This window comes from Aphelocoma coerulescens (genome assembly GCF_041296385.1).
Source record: "Aphelocoma coerulescens isolate FSJ_1873_10779 chromosome Z unlocalized genomic scaffold, UR_Acoe_1.0 ChrZ, whole genome shotgun sequence".
NCBI lineage: Eukaryota > Metazoa > Chordata > Aves > Passeriformes > Corvidae > Aphelocoma > Aphelocoma coerulescens.
This window is the reverse complement of record NW_027184085.1, coordinates 17084563-17097972: the sequence shown is the minus strand read 5'-3', so window position 1 is coordinate 17097972 and position 13410 is coordinate 17084563. Positions and strand designations below refer to the sequence as shown.

At 40.3% G+C, this 13410-nt stretch overlaps 1 protein-coding gene across 2 annotated transcripts in view; it reads right to left on the bottom strand.

Annotated features, from left to right (window-relative positions):
• IL31RA (interleukin 31 receptor A) overlaps positions 1-11635 on the bottom strand; it is a 42243-nt gene extending 30608 nt beyond the window's left edge. The window contains exons 1-2 of one of the 2 annotated variants that reach the window (XM_069001600.1): positions 11559-11635; positions 680-768 (exon numbers count right to left, since the gene is read on the bottom strand). The gene's annotated coding sequence lies outside the window, so the exon portion shown is untranslated. Of the gene's footprint in view, positions 1-679; positions 769-2702; positions 2884-11558 lie in introns of those variants that run through there. The other variant, XM_069001599.1, reaches the window with a different exon arrangement.
• Positions 11636-13410: the final 1775 nt, after the last annotated feature.

The window sequence follows — 13410 nt, the reverse complement described above, 5'->3', positions numbered from 1 at the left end:
TAAAAAAAGCTGCAAAACAGATTTTTTTCTTTACTAATTAATATATTGTACCTCATAAAAGAAACATAATTTTTATGGAAAAATTTTAAAGTTAGAAACACAAAACAAGATTTACTTTATCTTTACATATGGGTCATTTCTTTTATTGTTACTACATGATTGTATCCAATTTGATAATACTCACTAGAGGAAAGGTCAGGCCATCAGTATCACTATAACTAAATGCTGGTTATATTACCAGACAGAATGTTGCTTTCAGAGCAGGTCATTCCCTGTTTCAGTGAGAAAGAAAAAACAGACAAGCTATGGTTTAAAGAGGGTTAACATACAGATCTGGTCTTGGAGCAAGCATCCTTCTTAGGCTGATTGTCTGAGTGACTACACAGTCTATTTGAACTGCAAGGGTCTACTTTGAGAGATATTTTGCATCAGACATTTTCAGTAAGTAAGACGTTATTAGACAATGGTTGCCTTCGTGCCCTTTCGTGTTGGTGGAGAACAAGTTGTCTCATGTGGCGAGCAACTAGGTGAGCAAAATGGATGGGCAGGGTAGCAGGATCCATGCACTGAACTCCAAAGAAATGTAGAGCTCTCACTGAAAAGAGGGTAGCCACATCAAAATCTTTTACATTTGTCAGATTTGGATGGCTTCAATCTAAAGTTTGTACAGAATACACACCTGTCAGAAAATCAGAAGGAAGATTCTCTCTACTGCTTCAGAGCATTAGCTCACCTTCTCCAGTCTTGTCTCTCAACCTCAGACTGGACCTAGATGTAAAACACACATCTACTTATATAATGCTAACAAAATATGTTTTGGAAGAAAGCAAATAAAAACTTTCCTGGACTGTTATGGAATCAGCTACAGCCCCAAAATGTATAACATAGTTATAATCCTTGTACTGCTGCAGTGCTGCAAGTAGAAGAACACAGAATGCAGTGCAGATAACACCATGCTCCCACAGACATGAGAAGAGAACAAAATGAGCACAAAACTTCACTTTCATACTTTCTTCACACTCAAAAAAGATGACCATGACCCTGAAACTTACCTGTACATGTAACACAACATTCTGAAGAAGACATTTAATTGTGTATTTTAGAAAACATTATAAACTCAGACTCATTGCAGCATCATAACCCTGCTGCTTCAAATCAAATAGTAAAGGTTATCTATCCTGCTATTCTTTACTATCTATGCTGTTAACTTTACTAACAATACTTTTGTATCTTAGCCAAAATTGCAAGGCAAAACACAGCCTAGTAGTGAGAAACCAGGCTCCATGGGACCTACTAAACACAGTTATGTTTTGACATCTCTTAGTATGGCATTTTTGAACTGAAAATACCCTCTACAAGCACCAAATCATGCAAAAATTCCCCAGGTTTAAATGATTATTATAGAAAAAAAACAAAATCTTTAACCTTCAATACTACAACCTCTGTGATACAAACCCAAAGCTTCTTTCTCCCTTTTTATCCCTTTTGAGACCTGTTTTGTTATAGATTAGCCTCTGACAGAAAAATCTGAACTGACCACTCCATTCTTTTGCCTAACACACAAAGCTTCCTTCAAGCATGAAAACATTCTCTTGCCCAATCAGTGTCTTAATTCACAGACAGAGTTGAGAAGTTGGATTTCAACTATTTTAGACAATCATAAAATCATTTTGGTTCAAGAAGATCATCAAGTGCAACCATTAACCCAGCAATGCCATGTCCACCGCTAACTCATGTTCCCAAGTGTCACATCTACGTGCCTTTTAAATACCCGCAGGGACAGTGACTCCACCAATTCCCCAGGCAGCCTGTTCCAGTGCTTGACAACCTTTTCTGACAAAAAAGTTTTCCTAATATCCAATCTAACCTTCCCTGGTGCAACTTGTGGCAATTTCCTCATCCGTTGCTTATAACTTGGGAGAAGAAACTAACCCTCATCTCACCACAACCTTTCAGGCAGGTGTAGAGACTGATAAGGTCTCTCCTGAGCCTCCTTTTCTCCAGGATAAACACGTCGAGCTCCTTCAGCTGCTCCTCACAGAACTTGTGCTCCAGACCCTCCACTTCCAAAAGACAAATCATACTGTCCAATACAGGTGAGAAGACAACTGACACTTCCCAATTTAAGCATGAGTACATGAACATGATACTCGTGATATTTATGTACACAAACACATTACAAAAATATTTTTTCCTCAGAAGGCAGAAATGGCAAACACTGAAGAAACCTGGGCCCGTTCATTAAAATCTGATTCATCACTTCGAGAAAATTTGAGTGAATACAAATTAAGCAGAGAGCAATTAAGTAAGAGCTTTTACTTCCTTTGATGATTGCATACATTGCAAACATTTTGAGAACTGGCTTAACCATTACACACACAAGGAAAACCACTGCCAAGCATCTGTATTGCATTCTTTAGAAAATGAGATTAATGCAATGAGCTAAACAGAAAGTTTCAATTCTTACTGTCTCATGGACTTGAAAGAAAGAAACCAAAAGAAGCTTTTTGGCCCGAAGACACCCAGAAGTATGTCCTGCCCGAAGTCTGGGACAAACGCTTGGAGAGATGCAAATGCAAGCAAACTTCACTGCTAGAGATCCACGCGAGTAACAGCGCAGGGAAGACTTTCACACTCCCCCACACTTCATATAAACGAAAATGAGCACAGGCACCTCTGCTGAAAACATCCTTTCTACTTACCTCAGCTGCAGAACGGGCGTTTGGTTTAACAGGGGCCTCTGCCTCCCCGCGACGGCGAAGAGACAGACAAATGAGGAAGTCGCCCGGCTGAGCACAAGTAACGCTTTTTCCTACAATCCTGAAGGCCAGCAATTCCCACCCCCGCCGCTGGGACGAGCGGTGTCGGACTCGGGCGGCCCCAGCTGCCCCGCCCGGCGCCGGCCGCCCCCGGCGGCTGCTCTGCCCTGCCCGGAGCCCCTACAGGCGTCCGCCCCCGGAGCCGCCCCCTGACCGCCCCCCGCCCGTCCCTGCGGCCACCCCACTTCCCGGGATGGGGCGGAGCGGGACACAGCCCTGCCGCCATCCAGGCTGAGGGCGCGGCCGCACCAGCGTCGCCGCTCTTTCAAAGGGCGGTAGTCAGCCGGCCGTGCGGGGGTGTACGCAGCGACGTTTTGATGCAGATGAAACAAGTCAAGAGCGTCTTCAAATCGTATAAACACACACAGCGAAACAAGCATATGGCTAACAGCAACAACAGAGGAGCACTCACCCGTAAGCACGTCATGCATCATTTAGGGCACAGGCAAGGGATAATTCAAGTGGTGATCCCTTTTAAAACTAACAAATGTTTTCCACTTAATGGCTTGGAAGAAGACTGCAGCCCATAAGCAACATAAAAAGGAACGATGGGACTGAAAATCAGAAGGAACGTTGCAATTAAGATGCTGTGAAATTAGTAAATGGAAATACAAAGTCCCTAGTAGGGTGGCTCCTATTAAGCACTGACAGTCCTTGCTAAGCAGACAGTCTCCACGAACAGATATTGAATTTTAATAACGCAATCAGTACATTAAGAAGTCTTGGCCCCAATTCAGGAAGAGATCCATTACAGACAACAAATAGTTTATCCTGCACTAGTGTCACATGCAACAGAAGCTGTAGATTGACTCATTTCAACTTCCATGACCTGTGCAGCTCAGGTTTTTTCATTTTAACACACAAGCTCAACACCCACTCCAACTTCCAGATCACTCATTAGCCTTCATCCTCCTTAGCTAATCATCAGATTCAGCCAGGTAGCCCATTTGCTTCCCTCTTTATTTTTTCAATGATGCTGCCATCTCCCCATCATCCATAACCTCAGTGTAAGGCTGCACTGTAAACTGCTTTAATGTTTCTAAATTCCCCTTGCTATTCAGAAGTATACATGAGCATGCACAGTGTTATTTTGAAAACTTGCATTTGTTTTACTATGAGGTGTGGTTCAAAAGAAGCAGATATAAACTGTAACTTAAATGCTCTTTGGTATAGCAGACTTTTTTTTCTTTAGTGAGAATAAAAGTAAGAGCAGGACCAGACCCATAATTATGTTTAATTATTGAACTTCTGTTCTAGACTTGGTCTGATTAATTGCCCATTCTCACAGATTAATGCATTGTTTTTACTGATACTCTGAAAGTTGACTGCTCAATCTTTCAAAATGATGAAAAGTTGCACCAGACCTAACAGACTAGTTAAACATTTATTTAACTTTTAAAAACCTTGAGTCATCCCTCTGCCTGCCTCAGGGCTAAATACGTGCTTAAATTAAAGCTTGTGCAATCTTAAATGTTTGTGCGTGCACTGGGCAGTAGCACTTAGGAGATTCCAGGATGCAGAGGGCACTTAATGACAGCATCAGTAACTGTTTCAGCTACTACCATTTGTAACAATAGTAAAGAGAAAAACATCTTACAAAAGTGATGTCATTTACCAAAGTCATTTGCCACAGAAGACAGGAAACTTTTAGAGTACAATAGAAATCATGCCAAAAAATGTGTTCCATATCCACACTTAGAGACACTTTTATCCACTCTGCATACACATGCTCTAGAAGAACTAACTCTTCTGTCCTGAGGGTGGGGGCAAAGAGAAGCAACTGTTCCTGAAACATGAGCGCCTTCCACAGAAAAGACTCAACTATTTTCATTGCTGATTCCTCTCTAGGTATTGTTTGGGCTGGTGATTCAGGGGTAACTGCTCCGGGGATTCCTTGATCCCAGATGGTAACCCTTCTTAAAGGGAAGCATTTCCACTTTCTCTGTTGGCAGGGTGAGACAGGAGACGGCATAACTACTGCTACAAATCTGACCCTTACTGCAAATCCATTTGTTATCTGTAGAAGTTCAGTTTCAAAAAATATTTATCTTCTGTATTGTGTATGGCCACACCCTATAAAGTTACTGACCACTGTATAATTACACTGAGCCTGTATTAACACTGGCACAGAATAGAGAATTTTGTAGTTCGGTGGAAAAGCCAGGTGCATTTTCATTGACCAGTCTGCAAACCGACCTTGCAGCATTTAATTGTGCAGTCTTAGCAAAAGCAGGTTTGATGGAAAACATATACTGAATTTTACCTCAGGAAGTTGCAGAGTTGGTTTTAACCGAAAAACTCATTAGGCTGATTTCTACCTATGCCAATAACTCAAACCAGTTCATTCCTCTAAAGGTAAGGAGGACAGCATGAGAACAGACTTTCATTGATTTATGCCATTGCAAACACAAAAACCATGAATGTCCTTCTATTCCCTACTGTTTTCATTTGTGGGGAAGAACAATCCAGTGAAACTAGTCTGATTTTCATTTCAATTTCTGAGTATGTATAACTCCATTTTTCAGTGAGTAGCTTGTCATTAGAAGTCTACTAGTAACCTCCATGAAAGACTGCATTTAACAAGTAAAAAATTAACTATGCCGTTCTTAAATTTTACTTTGGAGTAACATAAAAATTTAACAACAGCAGTACCCTCAAAACCAGGCTCTTAAATTACTAGTTTATGACTACAGCCTTCATTTAAATGCAACACATTGTCCAAGCTTATGACTAACATATCACTGAATAAGCAACAACAATGGGTGTGACAACAAACTCTGAAGGGGAAGGAAGTACCTAAGATTTGTAAATGCTCACTGGTCAAAAGGAACGACAATCAATCAGAAAGTTTTATTAGTAAATTACACACTTGGCATGGGAATTGGTGTTTGTTCCTGATCTACTATATATAAGCACACAGCTGTGGGTTTTTGATAAAAGGAGTAGGGGGAGAGAGAAAGGACCACCACAATCCATTGCGTGCCTTAAGTCAGCTTCCCTACAATGGGCAACACCCGTATGACTCTAATTTGACATAGTTTTAGAGACACTCTACAAACTGCTCAAATCTAACAAAAGGCATAAGAAATGTACCAATTACTGTTTTTCAGTGTGCATCCACCAATGTTTGATACACACTGAAAGGTTTTAGTGCCTAAGTGCAATTATTTGTGAATCTTCTTAATCTGTGCTCTAGAGAAGATTCACTCAAGAAAAGAATCAGGTGTTTTGCTAAGAAAGCCACAAAGCCATTATCAATTTCAGAATACAGAATTATGCAATACCTCCTTCCCGTCACATCTTCCTTCACAGTATTGCAACATCACAACAGCCGTAATTGCAATCTGTTAAAGGCCAGATAATGTTAATCTGCTGGCAAAGAAGGGATGTTTTATTTCCAGAGTAATGTCTTAGAGGTTTATTACAGATTTTTTTTTTTCACATGTTTTCATCCTATGCTAATTTAAGATTCCCAAGCCTTTTACTACAATTGCAAAAGCAAAACCTAATTAAACCCATTTGTACAAAGTGGCTAAAGGAATTACTGAAAATCCCATGTGGCTTTAATAGCAGGACTACAAGGCACCATTTCTTGTAATTTTCCACCCCAAGACCACAGTGAGCAGACACTTTATGACAACTACAACCAGCCCGAGTTACTCCTGGCAGAGAATCACTACGAAGGGAGAGCTGCAGCAGTTTGTAGTAACCACCTGCAATGAACCAAGTTTCTCACATACACTTTAACAGAGAACACAGAAAAAGAGGCTATGTAGATGAGAACAGCTTATCATACAAATATTCTTCTCTTACACCTACAACTACCTACTAAACCATATCACAAAATGCCATGTTGACTCATTTTTTGAATAATCCCAGGGATTGCAACTCCACCACCAACCTGGGGAGCCAGACCCAATGCTTAACGACTCTTTTCATAAGTTTTTCCTAATATCCAATATAAACCTCCCCTGATGACACCTGAGGCCATTTCCACTTGTCATAGTGATGCCTTTTCCTGGTCTTAAAATCAAGAGTCATACACTGTTAAAAGGGGAAAAGGGATATTACCTTGGTATTAAGGATCTTTAGGTACACATATCCAGGTCATATGCATCGAGATGCACCCCGCCGAGTCTATCCCTGAAGATCGGGTATAACATTATAGGTTTTACTAATTAGCATATCTAAGATTCCCCAATGAGAGGCTCAAGTGAGCCCCCTCCCCAAGGAACCTTCCCCTGGATGGTTCTATCTTGGTTTACAGAATGTGTTCTGGAGATGACCTTGGGGTCTGGGGCACACTGATCCCTAGCTACGAAGCTTCTAAAATGTTTAGTCTCTTAGCTTAACAAACAAGTCCAAGAATGTAGGGAAAAAGCACTAGGAATACAGAAGTGATAAAAAGGTATAACAGGGGTATAAAAGAAAAGGCAAAAAATCGTCATGACATCAATAGAACCACAGAATCATTTAAGGTTGGAAAAGACCTCCAAGATCATTGAGACCAACCTTTGATTGAACACCACCCTGTCAACTAAACCACAGCACTAAGGGCCAAGTCCAGATGTTTTTTGAAATCTTCCAAGCATGGTGACTCCATCTCCCTGGACAGCCCATTCCAATACCTAATCACTCCTTCTGTGAAGAACTTCTCCTTAATACTCAACCTGGACATCCTCTGGTGCAGCTTAAGGCCATTTCCTCTCATCCTGTCACTGGCTGCCTGGGAGAAGAGACTGACCTCTACCTGGACACAACCTCCTTCTAGGTCACTCTGAGCCTCCTTTTCTCCAGCTCCCTCAACCACTCTTCACAGGACTTGTGCTCCAGACCCCTCCCCAGCTCTGTTGACCCCTGGACTCCCTCCAGTACCTCAATGTCTTTCTTGCAGTGAGGGGCCCAGAACTGGACACAGCACTCGAGGTGTGGCTTCACCAGTTCCCAGTACAGGGGGACAATCCCTGCCCTGGTCCTGCTGGCCACACTATTGCTGATCCAGGCCAGGATGCCATTGGCCTTCTTGGCTACCTGGGCACACCCTGGCTCATGCTGTCACCAGCATCCCCGCATCCTTTTCCTGCCACTCTTCCCCCAGCCTGTGGCACTGCCTGCAATTGTTGTGACCCAAGGGAAGGACCCGGCACTTGATTAAACTCACACCACAGGCCTCAACCCATCAATCTAGCCTGTCCAGATCCATCTGCGGTGCCTTCCTGCCCTTCAGCAGATCAACATTCCCGTACAATTTGGTTTCACCTGTGAACTGACTGAGGGTGCACTCAATTCCCTCATCCAGATCACTGATAAAGACATTTAACGGAAGTGCTCCCACTACTGAGCCATGGGGAACCCCACCCATGACCGGCCACCAGCTGGATATAACTGCACTCATCAACACTCTCAAGGCCTGGACATCCTGGCAGTTTTTACCAAGTGAACAGTGCACCTGTCCAAGCCATGGGCTGTCAGCTTTTCCATGAGAATGCTATGGGAAACTGTGTCAAAGGCTTTAATAAAGTCCAGGTAGATGACACCAAGTACTCTGTGAAACTGTTCAGAGTGGAAAACAGTTAAGAGGTAAAACACTTCACAAGTCTCTAACCTGCAAATCTGAGGTAAATCTTGGTGACTGAAGAACACAATATGGAAGTACAACTGCTTTTTATAAAATGAAACATCTGTGGCTTGGAGTTACAGTACAAAGCATGACCAACCTGAATTTGAGACAGTGCAGGTACTGGCTAAGGCAACACATTTCTGGAATAGGACCAACAGTTTAGGAAATGTCTCAGACGCATTACTTGTTTCCAAGTCTCTGAAATTCCTATAAAGGATTCATAGAACGATGTGAGCTCCTCTCTTTCCTACCTGGCCACCCACAATTTTACCTTCCAAGGAGTCAAGTCTTCACTTCGTAAGGCTGGCCGTTTTTGTTGCTGCGGGCTGAGGTCAGGTTTTTCCTCATCACTTGTCAGATGTCTCATGAAGGGTATATCACCATTTAGTCAAGACTAACATGCTACCAGTCATCTACCCCTTCTAATATATCGCTGCTTTATATTCTTAAATTGTATATATTGCACTTGCAGTCTACATGCACAAAAATTCCCAAAGTGGTTCAGAGAGGGTGGATTACATATTCACCAGTCTAGACAGTAAATGTGAATAAAGTACATTAATTTCTAGAAGTGATCGCTAAATGAACCGATCAACTACTACAAAGAATTTTACATTGCAAGCTCAGAAATTAATCTGTTCCGGTGAAGAATGTTCCTTTGCTTAGTACATTTGTGTATGCTGCATATAACCTTACAATACAGAATTACTTAAGGAAACATAGGTCTTTAATATAATTTAATTTGACTGGCATGTTTAGACCAGGAAGCCCATGAAATACTGCTGTAGGGATAGCTTCACAGTTTCAGCTGATACATGATAATGACCCTAAAGGAAGAAACCCAGCATTTTTAAGCAGTGGGAATGGAAGGGCAGAGTTGATGAAGACAAAAGAATTATTGAGGAAGAATTACTGAGAAGTCATCTGCCTGTTTTCATCTCCCTGCTACTAGTGGTAAAGGGAAAGGCACTAAGAGGCCAAAGTTGAGTCAACTTCTTCCAGTACAAACCTCATTCATCTTTCCAGAACAAAAAGTCTTTGTAAACAACCATACCACCTCGTATGACCATGCATATTTCATTTTAAAGAGTGGAGGATGAGCAAAGAACAGCATTCTTTAAAGCTGGGAGATATTAAAGGATTGGGTATTGAAAACTGTTTTAGCTGACTTGGTTACAGGAGGAGGGAAAAGACAACAGTGCAAGGAAATCCTGCCTGACAGTACTGCACTGCAGGAAGAATGACAAGAATGACAAGCTCATGTAACACTAAAATTAGCTGACTACAGCCACTGTTCATAGTTTTCCAAAACAGTATCAGCAGGCAACATGTAAATTTACAGTGAGAAAATATTATTCCTACTTATATACAGATATCAGGTTCTGAAAGGTAAATCAAATTTATGCAGAAGCATAAAGAAGACATTTTCAGCAGTTCAGCTCCCAAATAATTTGTCTAGTCAACTCTGAACAAAGTGCTGATTCTCCACTCCTGAATACAAAGTAGTTCCTCTAAATGTCCTTTCTCACTAGAGTATTTTTTCTGCTTAATAAAAAGAAGTAAAAGCCAAACTCATTACATTTAGAAATGCCAAAGACTGCACCATAGTTACTTTGAAGGAAATAAACAGCATAAAATAAAAAGTATTTAATATTTACATTTCAAGCACTACTGAACTACAGTCTAGAATTAGTTCTACTGGATTTCAATATTTTCCTTAAGCTATCTAGAAAAAATACAAGTACCGGATAAATCTGAAGAGATTGTGTTTAAATGTAAGATTCCCACGTCCTTGGTCCACACTCCATAATCAAACAATTGCATCTACTGTTGCTTATTAGTTAATGGAGTTAAGACATGGAAACAGTGATACCATAAAACACTCAGGCAACTGAGGGTTTGTAAGAAATGTTATTGCCAAAGACTGACAGTAACCACACACAATAGTAGTCACGCAAAAAAGTAAAATCAGCAACAGACAGAATAGTATTTTTACCTTTCACAGTTTCTGAAGTACAGGACATGTACAGACATCTGCATTTGACCAAGACCCATCCATTTATGGTGTCACTGAAGATAAAGTTTTGACAGATGTTAAATATTCCCTTCTTGTGTCACCAGGGAATTCCCTGGAACTGCTGGACATCACATTCAAATTACTAATCTTGCCTAACAGAAAAAAAAAAACCTAAAAAACCAAAACAACCCTTATTACTTAACATTGAAGCTTTACACTCTGTCTTAAAGAGGAATACAGATTTTGCATAAAGCCAGCTAACACAGTGAAAATACTCAGCAAGCTTGCTTGCTTTTTGTTCCCAGCCCTTTAACTGAGGTCAATGAAGAGAGACAGGTCTATTCTTTGGCATTTTTAAAGCTGATACGTAGGAGAATGCAAACTCCCATAAGTATTATCAACAAAGAGATGTTTTCGGAATAGACTGTTTATGTCTTCAGCAGACTATAGTCTGCTTTCCTATCTGCCAAAACACTCTGGAGGATTTTAATCAACCTGGTATTAGTTTTGCAGACATTCCATTTTCTTTCGGTTTTTCAGAACTCCTATTTGCAGTCCTTCAATTCTTACAGCCATAATTTTTGAGCTGAGATGCAGCTCTTAATCAGCAAAGTTAAGCATACTGTGAAAACTTTGGTTTATTCAGGTACTACCTGAGGATTCCTTACAACTTGTCCATAGCACATGAACAGCTCCACATCAAATGCTCTAAATTACTAATTTATATTTTCCTTTAGTGACAAGAATTGGACATAATGTGTGCTCAAACTGGCATCAAAAGAAAACACATGCTGTCAATGCTATTTTATACATAGCATAATAATTGAATTTAACTTCGAAAAATTCCATGTTCATTGTTCATTGAAAGGTTTGCTGTCATTTCCCAACACTAGTCTGTCAAAAACTTAATCTTGAACTGAAGTTCCAATACAAATAGCAATCTTTACAAAAACATGGAGGTAAAAGATGGGGGAAAAACACTCAATGACCCGAGTTCAGCACAAACTACAGGTAGCAGAATCACCTAAAAGGAATCACAGGTATGTGGTTATGGTGTTCTCAGGTTTAAATCAGTTAAGCAAAACCTTTTAAGAACACTTACCCTGACTCACCACCAGAAGGATAACAGAATTCCCTTGAATAAAGAAGGCATCAACACAGTATTTTCCAGTAAGTTTTTCAACATGTTCTCCATGTAAGATTACTTGAGTGCAAAAATAAACAGGCACCTGACAGTGCACTTAACTCCCCACCCCAACTTCCCTTGTCAGCATTTTCCTCCAGCTGAAAGTCACACTGAAATGTTTTCCTGCAGATTAAATATTCAAAGACTCACAAAACTTAAAACAAAACTGAGTATTTTATCTTTCTGCAAATATTGCTCAAGTTTTTATTTCTCTTAATTCTATTTCTCCTTCACAGCAGACTTGGCCCTTCCAACTCTCATGCTCTCATACAAAGTAGTAAATGTGACTTCTCATCTCTGAATTATTTCAAAAGCATTCTGACGGACTGGTTTGTTGGTTCCATTGTTTTATGGGAGCTTGCAGCTCTATGCTAGAACAGCCACCGTTTTTTTTCTGGTCACCTTTCTGTGCAAATGATTATGAAGAATGGGGCCAGAACAGTTGTTTTATAGAAAATCTAGCAATTGTAGAACTCCTTCTGCTACCTGACCACAACTCACACATCATAAGATGGGAGACAAAACAAAAAAACACCCAGTGATCTAAGTGGTCCTTTAAACAATGCTAAGCCACGTTCCCTTCAAATGTTTACTCTAGGTCACAAGTGACTCTTTCCTTCCACTTCTCTTCACAGAAACATGCAAGTTTTATCAGCTCACAGCCTCTTCCAACAGTTACAGTTCACTCGAACTTACTGTAGCCAGCCATCAAAAGCACCCTCAGTTTACCTGAAATTCAGAATGGATACAAAAAGCTACAGGGACACTTCTCAGGAAAAGGAGTCATACTGCCCATGGTATTTTACTCTGAATTATTAACATCATGCTTAAATACATCTACTGCTTATGAGCTGCAATTTAAGTATACTACCCTTCCAGCTCACTTCCAAGTACACAATTAAGACTTTACTCTTTTTGCATAATATATAGCAGTAAAATTACAGTCTACAAAAATAACAGTATTTCTCTAAGTAGATATTTAAGTAGTTTTGAAAAGATACTCATACAAAGAATGAAAGACCACTCTTTCACAATGACTAGATTCAATGACATTTACAAGTCCCTTCCAAACTATCCTATGATTCTATGAAATATCCCTAAACAAATATGCCTAAAAACCTGCAATGAGAGATTCCCTAGTACTGTCCAGTCAGTTCTGGTTCCCACTAACCTGGGTACTAAGCCTTCAGTTCTGTAAGCAGAGGTTGTATGTATTATTTCTCTGGATCGATTGGGAAGACTGTACAAGAAATAGATCTCAGCACTTTGCGCTAAATAGAAGAGAAGCTTGTAAGCTTGTTCAGCTGTGCAAGATACTACAAAATATAATGACCTTGCCCTTTTCCATTGGGACCCAATGATACACATCTTCGTAGCATGCCATATTGATAAGGAAAAAACAACTTCAAGGAAAAAGCAACTTTATAGAAACCTAAAACTATTAATGACTGCTTACCTCATATAGCTTCTGCTAGCCTTGAAAAATTTCAGGATGTAAGGCACTAAGCTTGTTCTAAAGCAAACATTTCCGCAAGAGATAGCAGAAGCGTATTTATGTCAGTCAAAGCTAAAAATGCTCTACTAGATGCAATACAGGATTCCATCCTTCTCTGAAGACGGCTCTGTAAAAGCACGTATTTTCACTAAACTGTGGGTGTAGCCACTGACCTTTAGTTCCATATGCAGATGGAAATATTCCGCACATGTCAAAGTAATACCAGCTCATGAAACTGCAATGACATACAGGTGATACAGAGCCAACAATCAA